The sequence below is a fragment of the Tamandua tetradactyla genome, chromosome 15 (assembly GCF_023851605.1).
Source record: "Tamandua tetradactyla isolate mTamTet1 chromosome 15, mTamTet1.pri, whole genome shotgun sequence".
In the NCBI taxonomy this organism is placed as follows: Eukaryota; Metazoa; Chordata; class Mammalia; order Pilosa; family Myrmecophagidae; genus Tamandua; species Tamandua tetradactyla.
This window is the reverse complement of record NC_135341.1, coordinates 77,366,818-77,380,635: the sequence shown is the minus strand read 5'-3', so window position 1 is coordinate 77,380,635 and position 13,818 is coordinate 77,366,818. Positions and strand designations below refer to the sequence as shown.

Below are 13,818 nucleotides of genomic sequence, written 5' to 3'. Positions count from 1 at the left end.
GTTTAAGATTTGGGTTGTGTTGTCTTTAGAAAGTGTACATTTTAGAATATTGAGTATTCCGATCCATGATCATAGTATAGCTGTTTATTTAGATCTTTAAAAAAAAAAATTTCTTTCAGCAGCATTTTTTGAGGGTGCATGGGCCGGGAATCAAACCCAGATCTCCTGCATGGCAGGCAAGCCATTCCGTCAGCAAAGTTTTATGGTTTCAGTATAAAGATTTTAATTGTCTTTTGTTAAATCTAATCCTAGGTATGTTTTTTGCTACTATTGTAAGTAGAAAATTTTAATCATTTTCCTAATGTTTGCTGCCAATATATAAAATGTAATCAGTTTTGTATATTATATATCTTATGATCTTGCTAAATTAATTTTAGTTGTTAGATCCTTAGGATTTTCCACATAAATAATTTAATCTGATGTGTCATGCCTTTTCTTTTTCTTTTTTCTTGTCTTGTATAGCTAAGATCTCAATAATGCTGGATAAAATAGTGAGATTGGACATCCGTAGTCACCATTAAGCATGGTAGTAGCTATCTGTGGGTTTTATATGAATTCCCTTTACTAGTTTGCTGAGTACTTTTTTGTTTGTTTTAAAATCATGGATGGGAGGTTGGCTTGTCACATTTTTCTGCAGCTGTTGAAGTGATTATATGTATTTTCCTTTATTCTGTTAATATGGTGGATTGCATTTAATTTCCAAACGTGAACTTTAACATTAACTTTATGGGGTCAGTCTCACTTATTGATGACATTTGTCTTTTTATTTATTGCTGGATTTGATTAATCATGTTTTGCATCTGTTTTCTTGGGGGATATTGTTAGGTACTTTTCATTTTTTTGCATTGTCTTTGTCATATTCGGCCATTAGAGTAAAAACAAGTTGCTAAATGTACCCTCCTCTGTTTGCTGAAAGAGTTTGTGCAAGAGGTTGTTATTTCTTTCTTACTGTGTGATAGGATTCTCCATTACCATCTGGCATGGGGTGTTTTTTGTAAGGTGGTTTTTGGTAATGATTTTTTTCTTTATTAGATATAGGACTTTCATATTTTGATTCATCTTGTGTCAACGTTGATAAGCCCTTCTTTACTCTTGACATTGGTGACTTGTGTTTTCCTTTCCTTAATCAGTCTAGCTAGGGAGAATTATCCAGTTTTGGTCTCTTTAAAAAAACAACTTTGGGCTTTGTAAATTTTTTGTTTACCTAGTTTCTGTTTCATTGCTTTCTTTTTTCCTTTTACTTTCAGTTTACATGGCTTTTTCATTTCTTGCTTAAGGTAGATTTTTAAGTCACTGATTTTAGTTCTTTTCTAATATAAACTTTGAAAGCTGTAAATTTCTCTTTGAGCACAGCTTTAGCCTTATGCCACAAATTTTATGTAATATTTTCATTCTCAATCAGTTCAAAATATTTTCTAATGCCCTGTGTGATTTGTTGATTTATAGTCATTAATAAGTGAGCTGTTTAGCTCTCGGTTATATGAGATTTTTCTGTATTTTAGTTTCTGAGCTATATAATTCTTTTATAGTCAGAGAACACACACTGTATGATTTGAACTCTGTCTTTAACCACATTTGGGAATTTTTTTTTTAATGGAAAATCTTCACACATACAGTCCATCCAAACATAGTACACAATCAGTGGCTCACAATATCATTCATAGTTATATATTCATCACGATGATCATTTTTAGAACATTTGCATCACTTCAGAAAAAGAAATAAAAAGGAAAAACTCACATAACCCATACCTCACCCTATCATTGGACCAATAGTATTTCTGTCTACCTAATTTTTTTCCCTTTACTGATCCCCATTATTTATTTATTTTTATCCTTATTTTTTTATTCATCTATACATACCCTGGATAAAAGGAACATCAGACACAAGGTTTTCACAATCACATTGTAAAAGCTATATAGTTATATAGTCATCTTCAAGAATCAAGGCTACTGGAACACAGTTCAGTAGTTTCAGTATACTTCCCTCTAGCCAATTCACCCTAAACTAAAATGGAATGTCTATATAATGCGTAAGAATAATCTCCGAGATAATCTCTCAACTCTGTTTAAAGTCTCTCAGCCACTGAAACTTTACTTTGTCTCATTTTTCTCTTCATGGGAAATTTTTGGCCATTAATTCTTCGAATATTTTTTTCTGCTTCCTTCTCTCCCCCTCTGCCTGGGAATCCATTACTTATGTTACTTATGTTAGACCTATAACTTTTAGATATTATCCCACAGGTCCCTAAAGCCTCCTTCACTTTTTTACAGTCTTTTTAAATTTAATCTCTTCTGTTTTCTAATTGGCTAATCTCTTTATCTGTTTTCAAGTTTACTGACTTAACCTCTGTCATCTTCATTCTGCTATTAAGATGATCCAATAAGATTTTTAGATATTATATGTTCCAGCTTTAGAATTTCCCTTTGATTCTTTTTAATCATTTCTGTTTTCATGCTGAGATTTCCTTTTTTCAGTAATTTTAAGCATTTTTTCCTTTACATTACTGAGCACAGTTATAATAGCATCTTGAAAAAATCTTTTTCTGCTGTTTCCAACGTCTGAGTCATCAGGGGGCTGGTTCTTTTAACTTTTCTTTTTTATTCTTAATTTTGAGGTAATTGTAGGTTTACATGTAGTTGTAAAAAGTAATACTGAATTCCCATTTATCATTTACCCATATTCCCCCAGCTACATCTTGGACCAATCTTATTCAGATTTCTCCATTTTCACTTGTACTTATTTGGGTGTTTGTGCATGTGTATTTAGTTTTATACAGTTTTATTACATGTATAGGTTTGTGTACCCACAACCATAATCAGGATACTGGATAGTGCCAGCACTATAAGGATCTCATGTTGCCCTTCCATAACCACATCTATCTCCCTCTCATCTCCTCTCCCTCCATCCCTAACCCCTGGCAACCACTAATTTGTTATTTTAAGAATTTCCTTTAAATGGATTCACTATAGTAACCTTCTACTATTGACTTTTTTGTCAGATTACGCAGAATCTCAGCATAATCACCTTGAGATTCACCCCAGTTGTTTGTGCCTTTTTATTGCCGAGTAGTATTCCATGGTTCTGTTGTGCCACAATTTAACCAATAGCCTGTTGAAGGATATCTGGATTGTATAGTCTGTTCAAGGATATCTGGATTGTTTCCAGGTTTGGGCTATTATGAATAGAACTGCTTTGAACATTTGTGTGTATGTTTTTGTATTAATTTGAGTTTTTATTTCTCTGGTATAAATGCCCAAGGGTGTAATTGCTAGGTTGCATGAAGATTGCATGTTTAGTTTTTTTTTTATTAATTAAAAAAAGAATTAACAAAACAATTAGAAATCATTCCAATCTACATGTACAATCAGTAATTCTTAATAACATCACATAGTTGCATATTCATCATTTCTTAGTACATTTGCATCAATTTAGAAAAAGAAATAAAAAGACAACAGAATAAGAATTAAAAAATAATAGAAAGAAAAAAAAACAAAAAAAACAAAAACAAAAAACCTATACCTCACATGCAGCTTCATTCAGTGTTTTAACATAATTGCATTACAATTGGGTAGTATTGTGCTGTCCATTTCTGAGTTTTTATATCCAGTCCCGTTGTACAGTCTGTATCCCTTCATCTCCAATTATCCCTTCTCTTTTTTTTTTTTTTTTTAATTAACGGAAAAAAAGAAATTAACCCAACATTTAGAGATCATACCATTCTACACATGCAATCATTAATTCTTAACATCATCACATAGATGCATGATCATCATTTCTTAGTACATTTGCATTGGTTTAGAAGAACTAGCAACATAACCGAAAAAGATATAGAATGTTAATATAGAGGAAAAAAATAAAAGTAATAATAGTAAAATCAAAACAAAACAAAACAAAACAAAAACCTATAGCTCAGATGCAGCTTCATTCAGTGTTTTAACATGATTACTTTACAATTAGGTATTATTGTGCTGTCCATTTTTGAGTTTTTGTATCTAGTCCTGTTGCACAGTCTGTATCCCTTCAGCTTCAATTACCCATTGTCTTACCCTGTTTCTAACTCCTGCTGGACTCTGTTACCAATGACATATTTCAAGTTTATTCTCGAATGTCCGTTCACATCAGTGGGACCATACAGTATTTGTCCTTTAGTTTTTGGCTGGATTCACTCAGCATAATATTCTCTAGGTCCATCCATGTTATTACATGGTTCATAAGTTTATCTTGTCTTAAAGCTGCATAATATTCCATCGTATGTATATACCACAGTTTGTTTAGCCACTCTTCTGTTGATGGAGATTTTGGCTGTTTCCATCTCTTTGCAATTGTAAATAATGCTGCTATAAACATTGGTGTGCAAATGTCCGTTTGTGTCTTTGCCCTTAAGTCCTTTGAGTAGATACCTAGCAATGGTATTGCTGGGTCGTATGGCAATTCTATATTCAGCTTTTTGAGGAACCGCCAAACTGCCTTCCACAGTGGTTGCACCCTTTGACATTCCCACCAACAGTGGATAAGTGTGCCTCTTTCTCCGCATCCTCTCCAGCACTTGTCATTTTCTGTTTTGTTGATAATGGCCATTCTGGTGGGTGTGAGATGATATCTCATTGTGGTTTTGATTTGCATTTCTCTAATGGCCAGGGACATTGAGCATCTCTTCATGTGCCTCTTGGCCATCCGTATTTCCTCTTCTGAGAGGTGTCTGTTCAAGTCTTTTTCCCATTTTGTAATTGGGTTGGCTGTCTTTTTGTTGTTGAGATGAACAATCTCTTTATAAATTCTGGATACTAGACCTTTATCTGATATATCATTTCCAAATATAGTCTCCCATTGTGAAGGCTGTCTTTCTACTTTCTTGATGAAGTTCTTTGATGCACAAAAGTGTTTAATTTTGAGGAGTTCCCATTTATTTATTTCCTTCTTCAGTGCTCTTGCTTTAGGTTTAAGGTCCATAAAACCGCCTCCAGTTGTAAGATCCATAAGATATCTCCCAACATTTTCCTCTAACTGTTTTATGGTCTTAGACCTAATGTTTAGATCTTTGATCCATTTTGAGTTAACTTTTGTATAGGGTGTGAGAGATGGGTCTTCTTTCATTCTTTTGCATATGGATATCCAGTTCTCTAGGCACCATTTATTGAAGAGACTGCTCTGTCCCAGGTGAGTTGGCTTGACTGCCTTATCAAAGATCAAATGTCCATAGATGAGAGGGTCTATATCTGAGCACTCTATTCGATTCCATTGGTCGATATATCTATCTTTATGCCAATACCATGCTGTTTTGACCACTGTGGCTTCATAATATGCCTTAAAGTCAGGCAGCGCGAGACCTCCAGCTTCGTTTTTTTTCCTCAAGATGTCTTTAGCAATTCGGGGCACCCTGCCCTTCCAGATAAATTTGCTTATTGGTTTTTCTATTTCTGAAAAATAAGTTGTTGGGATTTTGATTGGTATTGCATTGAATCTGTAAATCAATTTAGGTAGGATTGACATCTTAACTATATTTAGTCTTCCAATCCATGAACACGGTATGCCCTTCCATCTATTTAGGTCTTCTGTGATTTCTTTTAACAGTTTTTTGTAGTTTTCTTTATATAGGTTTTTTGTCTCTTTAGTTAAATTTATTCCTAGGTATTTTATTCTTTTAGTTGCAATTGTAAATGGGATTCGTTTCTTGATTTCCCCCTCAGCTTGTTCATTACTAGTGTATAGAAATGCTACAGATTTTTGAATGTTGATCTTGTAACCTGCTACTTTGCTGTACTCATTTATTAGCTCTAGTAGTTTTGTTGTGGATTTTTCCGGGTTTTCGACGTATAGTATCATATCGTCTGCAAACAGTGATAGTTTTACTTCTTCCTTTCCAATTTTGATGCCTTGTATTTCTTTTTCTTGTCTAATTGCTCTGGCTAGAACCTCCAACACAATGTTGAATAATAGTGGTGATAGTGGACATCCTTGTCTTGTTCCTGATCTTAGGGGGAAAGTTTTCAATTTTTCCCCATTGAGGATGATATTAGCTGTGGGTTTTTCATATATTCCCTCTATCATTTTAAGGAAGTTCCCTTGTATTCCTATCTTTTGAAGTGTTTTCAACAGGAAAGGATGTTGAATCTTGTCGAATGCCTTCTCTGCATCAATTGAGATGATCATGTGATTTTTCTGCTTTGATTTGTTGATATGGTGTATTACATTAATTGATTTTCTTATGTTGAACCATCCTTGCATACCTGGGATGAATCCTACTTGGTCATGATGTATAATTCTTTTAATGTGTTGTTGGATACGATTTGCTAGAATTTTATTGAGGATTTTTGCATCTGTATTCATTAGAGAGATTGGTCTGTAGTTTTCTTTTTTTGTAATATCTTTGCCTGGTTTTGGTATGAGGGTGATGTTGGCTTCATAGAATGAATTAGGTAGTTTTCCCTCCACTTCGATTTTTTTGAAGAGTTTGAAGAGAATTGGTACTAATTCTTTCTGGAACGTTTGGTAGAATTCACATGTGAAGCCATCTGGTCCTGGACTTTTCTTTTTAGGAAGCTTTTGAATGACTAATTCAATTTCTTTACTTGTGATTGGTTTGTTGAGGTCATCTATGTCTTCTTGAGTCAAAGTTGGTTGTTCATGTCTTTCCAGGAACCCGTCCATTTCCTCTAAATTGTTGTATTTATTAGCGTAAAGTTGTTCATAGTATCCTGTTATTACCTCCTTTATTTCTGTGAGGTCAGTAGTTATGTCTCCTCTTCCATTTCTGATCTTATTTATTTGCATCCTCTCTCTTCTTCTTTTTGTCAATCTTGCTAAGGGCCCATCAATCTTATTGATTTTCTCATAGAACCAACTTCTGGCCTTATTGATTTTCTCTATTGTTTTCATGTTTTCAATTTCATTTATTTGTGCTCTAATCTTTGTTATTTCTTTCCTTTTGCTTGCTTTGGGGTTAGCTTGCTGTTCTTTCTCCAGTTCTTCCAAATGGATAGTTAATTCCTGCATTTTTACCTTTTCTTCTTTTCTGATATAGGCATTTAGAGCAATAAATTTCCCTCTTAGCACTGCCTTTGCTGCGTCCCATAAGTTTTGATATGTTGTGTTTTCATTTTCATTCGCCTCGAGGTATTTGCTAATTTCTCTTGCAATTTCTTCTTTGACCCAGTCGTTGTTTAGGAGTGTGTTGTTGAGCCTCCACGTATTTGTGAATTTTCTGGCACTCTGCCTATTATTGATTTCCAACATCATTCCTTTATGGTCCGAGAAAGTGTTGTGTAAGATTTCAATCTTTTTAAATTTGTTAAGACTTGCTTTGTGACCCAGCATATGGTCTATCTTTGAGAATGATCCATGAGCACTTGAGAAAAAGGTGTATCCTGCTGTTGTGGGATGTAATGTCCTATAAATGTCTATTAAGTCTAGTTCATTTATAGTAATATTCAGATTCTCTACTTCTTTGTTGATCCTCTGTCTAGATGTTCTGTCCCTTGATGAGAGTGGTGAGTTGAAGTCTCCAACTATTATGGTATATGAGTCTATTTCCCTTTTCAGTGTTTGCAGTATATTCCTCACGTATTTTGGGGCATTCTGATTCGGTGCGTAAATATTTATGATTGTTATGTCTTCTTGTTTAATTGTTCCTTTTATTAGTATATAGTGTCCTTCTTTGTCTCTTTTAACTGTTTTACATTTGAAGTCTAATTTGTTGGATATTAGTATAGCCACTCCTGCTCTTTTCTGGTTGTTATTTGCATGAAATATCTTTTCCCAACCTTTCACTTTCAACCTATGTTTATCTTTGGGTCTAAGATGTGTTTCCTGTAGACAGCATATAGAAGGATCTTGTTTTTTAATCCATTCTGCCAATCTATGTCTTTTGATTGGGGAATTCAGTCCATTGACATTTAGTGTTATTACTGTTTGGATAATATTTTCCTCTAACATTTTGCCTTTTGTATTATATATATCATATCTGATTGTCCTTCTTTCTACACTCTTTTCCATATCTCTCTCTTCTGTCTTTTTGTATCTGACTCTAGTGCTCCCTTTATTTCTTGCAGAGCTGGTCTCTTGGTCACAAATTCTTTCAGTGACTTTTTGTCTGAGAATGTTTTAATTTCTCCCTCATATTTGAAGGATAATTTTGCTGGATATAGGAGTCTTGGTTGGCAGTTTTTCTCTTTTAGTAATTTAAATATATCATCCCACTGTCTTCTAGCTTCCATGGTTTCTGCTGAGAAATCTACACAAAGTCTTATTGGGTTTCCCTTGTATGTAATGGATTGTTTTTCTCTTGCTGCTTTCAAGATCTTCTCTTTCTCTTTGACCTCTGACATTCTAACTAGTAAGTGTCTTGGAGAACATCTATTTGGGTCTAATCTCTTTGGGGTGCGCTGCACTTCTTGGATCTGTAATTTTAGGTCTTTCATAAGAGTTGGGAAATTTTCAGTGATAATTTCTTCCATTAGTTTTTCTCCTCCTTTTCCCTTCTCTTCTCCTTCTGGGACACCCACAACACGTATATTTGTGCGGTTCATATTGTCCTTGAGTTCCCTGATACCCTGTTCAAATTTTTCCATTCTTTTCCCTATAGTTTCTGTTTCTTTTTGGAATTCAGATGTTCCATCCTCCAAATCACTAATTCTATCTTCTGTCTCTTTAAATCTATCATTGTAGCTATCCATTATTTTTTCTATGTTTGCTACTTTATCCTTCACTTCCATAAGTTCTGCGATTTGTTTTTTCAGTTTTTCTATTTCTTCTTTATGTTCAGCCCATGTCCTCTTCATGTCCTCCCTCAATTTATCGATTTCATTTTTGAAGAGGTTTTCCATTTCTGTTCGTATATTCAGCATTAGTTGTCTCAGCTCTTGTGTCTCATTTGAGCTATTGGTTTGTTCCTTTGACTGAGCCATATTCTCCATCTTTTGAGCGTGGACAGTTATCTTCTGCTGCTGGCGTCTGGGCATTTATTCAGATTTCTCTTGGTGTTGGACCCAGCAAGGTTGTAATATTTTTCTGTGAAATCTCTGGGTTCTGTTTTTCTTATCCTGCCCAGTAGGTGGCGCTCGTGGCACACGTTTGTCTGCGGGTCCCACCAGTAAAAGGTGCTGTGGGACCTTAAACTTTGGAAAACTCTCGCCGTCCTGGGGGTTCGCTAGCCGAAGCGGCTTGAGCCGGCCCGGGGTCCGAACGCAGGGAGGGTTGCTGGTCGCCGCAGCCAGGGAAAGATCCCGTCCGAATTTCCTAGTCGGCCCTGGGCAACAAGCGTGGCGGGAGGGCGCCAGCGGCAGCGGCCCGCCCGAGAGAGTGCACGTTCCCCGGGAGTCACGGGGTCACCGTTCTCCGCGGCCTGGGGGTTTCCGATCCAATTCTCTCAGTTGGTCCGGGGGCTGCGCGTGGTGTGGGCGCCAGTCGCCTTGGTTTCAGGGGACCACCTCTCCAATTCTCCCAGCCGGCCCGGGAAGGGGGAAGGGAGTAACTCCGGCCGCTTGCCACCCCGCCCGGTAAGGCCCGCGCGCCTCGGCGATCTCACCCGAGCTGCTTCTCTCAGCCAGCCAGCCGTTCCAGGATGGGGTACGCTGTCTTTTTTATCTCTGTTGTGGCTTTGGGCGCTTTCTGTATCGTTTCTACTCCCCTAGTAGGTGTCCTGGAGAAGAAACTAAGATCCGCGCGTCTTACTAAGCCGCCATCTTCCAGAAAGTCTATCTGGCCAACATTTGACCAGCAGCTGTAAACACACAGCCCAACTAGATTTCATCCACTTTACCCTAAGGTTGACCGCATGTTTAGTTTTATGAGACTAATATATTCTCAATACTATTCTCTTGTTTGGTATTTGGTTTACACATATTTTCTCCCACACAGTAGGTTATCTCTGCATCTTAACAGGGTCTTTTGCAAAGTGAAAATTTTAAATTCTAATAAAGCCCAATTTATGACTTCTTTAATTGATATATATTATATATTCACATACAATGTAATCATCCGAAATGTACAGTCAGTGGTTCAGAGTATCATCATATAGCTGTGCATTTATCATCATAATTGACTTTTTTTTTTCTCTTATTACTAGGTCTTGAGGATGTTTCCCTACATTTTCTTCTAGGAGTTTTATGGTACTTATTCTTATATTTAGGTGTACTTATTCTTATATTCTTATATTCAAGTAATTATTCTTATATTCTTATATTTAGGTACTTATATTTAGGTGTTTGATCCAATTTGAGTTAATTTTTTATCAGAGTGTAAAGTAAGGGTCCTCTTTCATTTTTTTGGCCATTGATACCCAATTTTCTCATTTCCATTTATTGAAAAGACTATTTTGTCCCAGTTCCGTGGATTTTGGGGCCTTGTTGAAGATCAGTTGACCATAGATTTGGTGGACTATTTCTGCACTCTTGATTCAGTTCCATTGGTCAGTCTTCTATTTTGTGCCCATACTGTTTTGACCGCTGTGATTTTGTAATAATTTAAAAATCAGGACATGTTAATCCTCCCACTTCTTTTTTAGGATGTTTTTAACTATTCAGGGTCTCTTTACCTCCCAGATGAATTTGGTAACTAGCTTTTCCAAGTCTTCAAAACAGGTTATTAGAATTTTTATTGGTACTGTGTTGAATCTTTAGATCAATTTGGGTAGAATTAACATCTTAACTACATTCACCCTTCCTATCCATGAACAGGGAATGTCTTTCCACCTGTTTAGATGTTCTTTCGTTCCTTTTAGCAATGTTGTATAGTTTTCTGTGTACAAGTCCTTAACATCCCTAGTTAAGTTCATTCCTAGATACCTGATTCTTTTAGTTGCTATTTTGCATGAAATTTGTTACTTAATTGACTTCTCAATTGTATTACAAACATTACTGATTTTTGCACATTAATTTTATATCCCACCACCTTGCTGGGTTTATTATTAGCTCATGTAACTTTGTTGTAGATTTCTCAGGATTTTCCAAATATAGAGTCATGTCATCTGCAAATAATGAAAGTTTTACTTCTTCCTTTCTAGTTTGGATGCCTTTTGTTTCTTTTTCCTGTCTGATTGCTCTAGCTAGAATTATTCTGGTATGATATACCAGCATAATAATAGAGGTGACAGAGGGCATCTTGTCTCATTCCCGATCTTAGGGGGAAGGCTTTCAGTCTCTCACTGTTGAGTACAGTGCTGGTTATGGGTTTTTCATATATGCTCATTATCATATTGAATAAGTTACCTTTGATTCCTGCCTTTTGAAGTGTTTTTATTAGAAAAGGATTTTAAATTTTGTTGAATGTTTTTTAGCATTACTCGAGATGATCATGTGTTTTTTTCCCTTTCAATTTGTTAATGTGCTGTAATACATTGATTTTCTTGTGATGAACCATCCTTGCATTCCACTTGGCCATGGTGTATAATTTGTTTAATGTGTTGTTGGATTTGATTTACTAATATTTTGTTGAGAATTTTGGCATCTATGTTGATTAAGGAAATTGGCCTGTAGTTTTCCTTTCTTGTAGCATCTTTACTCAGTTTTGGTATTAAAGTGATGTTAGCTTCATAAAATGAGTTAGGTAGTGTTCCTTTGTCCTCATTTGTTTTTAGAAAAGTTTGAGCAGAATTGGTGTTAGTTCTTTTTGGAATATTTTGTAAAATCCCCCAGAGACACCATCTGGCCCTGGGCTTTTCTTTGTAGGAAGATTTTTGATGACTGATTGATGAATCTCTTTACTTTTGATTGGCTTGTTGAGATCTTCTATTTCGAGTCAATGTAACTTGTTCGTGTTTCTCCAGGAGTTTGTCCATTTCACTTAAATTGTCTAGTTTGTTGGCATATAGGTGTTTAAAGTACCCTCTTATGATTTTTAAAAATTTCTTCAGGAACAATGGTAACGACCCCACCTCTCATTTCTGATTTTATTTGCAACCTTTCTTTTTTTTTTTTTGTCAGCCTTGCTAGTAGTCCATGGATTTTCTCAAAGAACCAGCTTTTGGTTTTACTGATTCTTTCTGTTGTTCTTTGGGATTCTTTGATTTGCATGTTTATGTCTTTTATAAGGGTTGGGAAATTTTCCCCCATTATGTCCTCAACTAATCTTCCTAGCCCTTAACTCTTTTCTTCTCCTTCTGGGATACTGATGATTTTTATATTTGTGTGCTTTGTGTTGTCCATCATTTCCCTGAGATCCAATTCAAGTTTTTCCATCTTTTTGCCATTTGCTCTTTTGTGTGTTTGAAATCAGTTGTTCTGTCCTCTGGTTTGCTTATTCTTCTGCCTCTTCAAATCTGCTGTTGTGTGTCTCTAGTATATTTTTTATTTGCTCTGTAACATCGTTAATCTGTGATATCTGCTATTTTTCTGTTTACTCTTTCAGATTCCTCTTTATGCTGTTCTAGTATCTTCTTGATCTCCTTTGTGTCATTAGCCATCCCATTGATTTTATTAAGTAGAGTTCTATGAACATCTTAGATTAGTTGTTTCAAAGTCTGTGTCTCCTCCAGTGTTTTGATTATTAGGCTGGGCTATATCTGTCTACATCTTGATATGCTTAGTGATCTTCTGTTGCCTTTGAGGCATGTAAATGTCTTGATAGGGTTAATTTGGAAGTTGATTTCCTTCAGTAGTCTAAAGCTTTGTATTGTGGGGTGGATGCAGGTTGTGGGATGGCACATAACATTGCAGTGATGGGTTGGGTGCAGGAATAGACACAGGTTGGGGACACTAAACCGGTGCCAGTGAGCATGGGGTGTGGGGTTGTGGAGATGTGGTACAGGGGCCTTGGGAATGGGGTGCAGTTCAGGCAAGCCTTAAAGAACAAGAGCAGGATGTGGCATGCAGGACACAGAGGTGGGGCATGGTGGAAGGCCAGTTGGGGTGGCTGTGCAGGATGTGGGTGGGTACATGGAGTGGGGAGGTCATGGGTATCAGGGTGTGTGGTATGAGGCACAGGGAAGGCATAATGTGGGTATGTCCTTGTGTAGGAGGAGGGGTTCAGGGTGGCCAGATGTGGGTGTGCGAGTGTGTAGGGGTGGAGCACAGATTGCAGGGGTTGCAGGACGTAGATCAGGGGTGGGTGATGTCAGTTATGCAGGGTTGGCGTGGGTGCGCAGGTGCTGGGGGTATGGGACAGGGGTATACGCAGAGCAGGGACTATGTGGTACATGTGTGCATGTGAGCACCTGCCAGGAAGTTTGTGCAAGGAAGGGGCAAGGGTTTGCACATGTGTGAGGCACAGGGGACAGGGTTAAGGGGTCAAGAGGTCGGTGCACTGGATGCATGGGTGTTCAACAGGAAGGATGTGGTTGTGCACATGTGCAATTCTGCAGGGCAGAGCCCTGATGTGCATGGGTCTGGGGGGCCAGATGCTGATGTACGCATGTGTGGAGCTTGGGGTGGGGTTGCACTACCTCATGGAGGGTTGTTCTGGACTGGGTATGAAGGTGAGTGTCTGCAGGGGGTAAGGAGGGGAGCGGGGGCGAGGAGCTGGGTGTGGGTGCACGGGTCTCGGGACGGACGGGGCAAGACTGTGCTTGTGTGGGAGAGGTGGGTCGGTCTGGGGCAGGCATGTGCTGGGTGGGGATGTGCAGCATTGGGGTTGGGGCAGGGTTGCTTGGAGTGCAGTGGGGGTGGGCAGGTGACGATGTTCAGGTTCATGGGGAATCATGGGGTGGGCGGCCCGTGTGAGGGTAGCACGTTCAAAGAATGTGGCTTGGCTTACTTCCTCCTCCCTGTCTCCCTGTCCATGTGGTCCTAATGGCTCTGGGCTCCTGTTTTGAAAGGGATTTGTTAGGTTTTTTTTCACTAGCTAGATGGTGTCCAGCTCTGTGTCTGAGCAACCAGGGCCTCT

At 37.6% G+C, this 13,818-nt stretch overlaps 1 protein-coding gene across 4 annotated transcripts in view; it reads left to right on the top strand.

Moving 5' to 3' along the window:
* The window catches only part of TOPBP1 (DNA topoisomerase II binding protein 1), an 83,772-nt gene that overhangs the window by 62,170 nt on the left and 7,784 nt on the right, over positions 1–13,818 (top strand). The window lies entirely within an intron of this gene.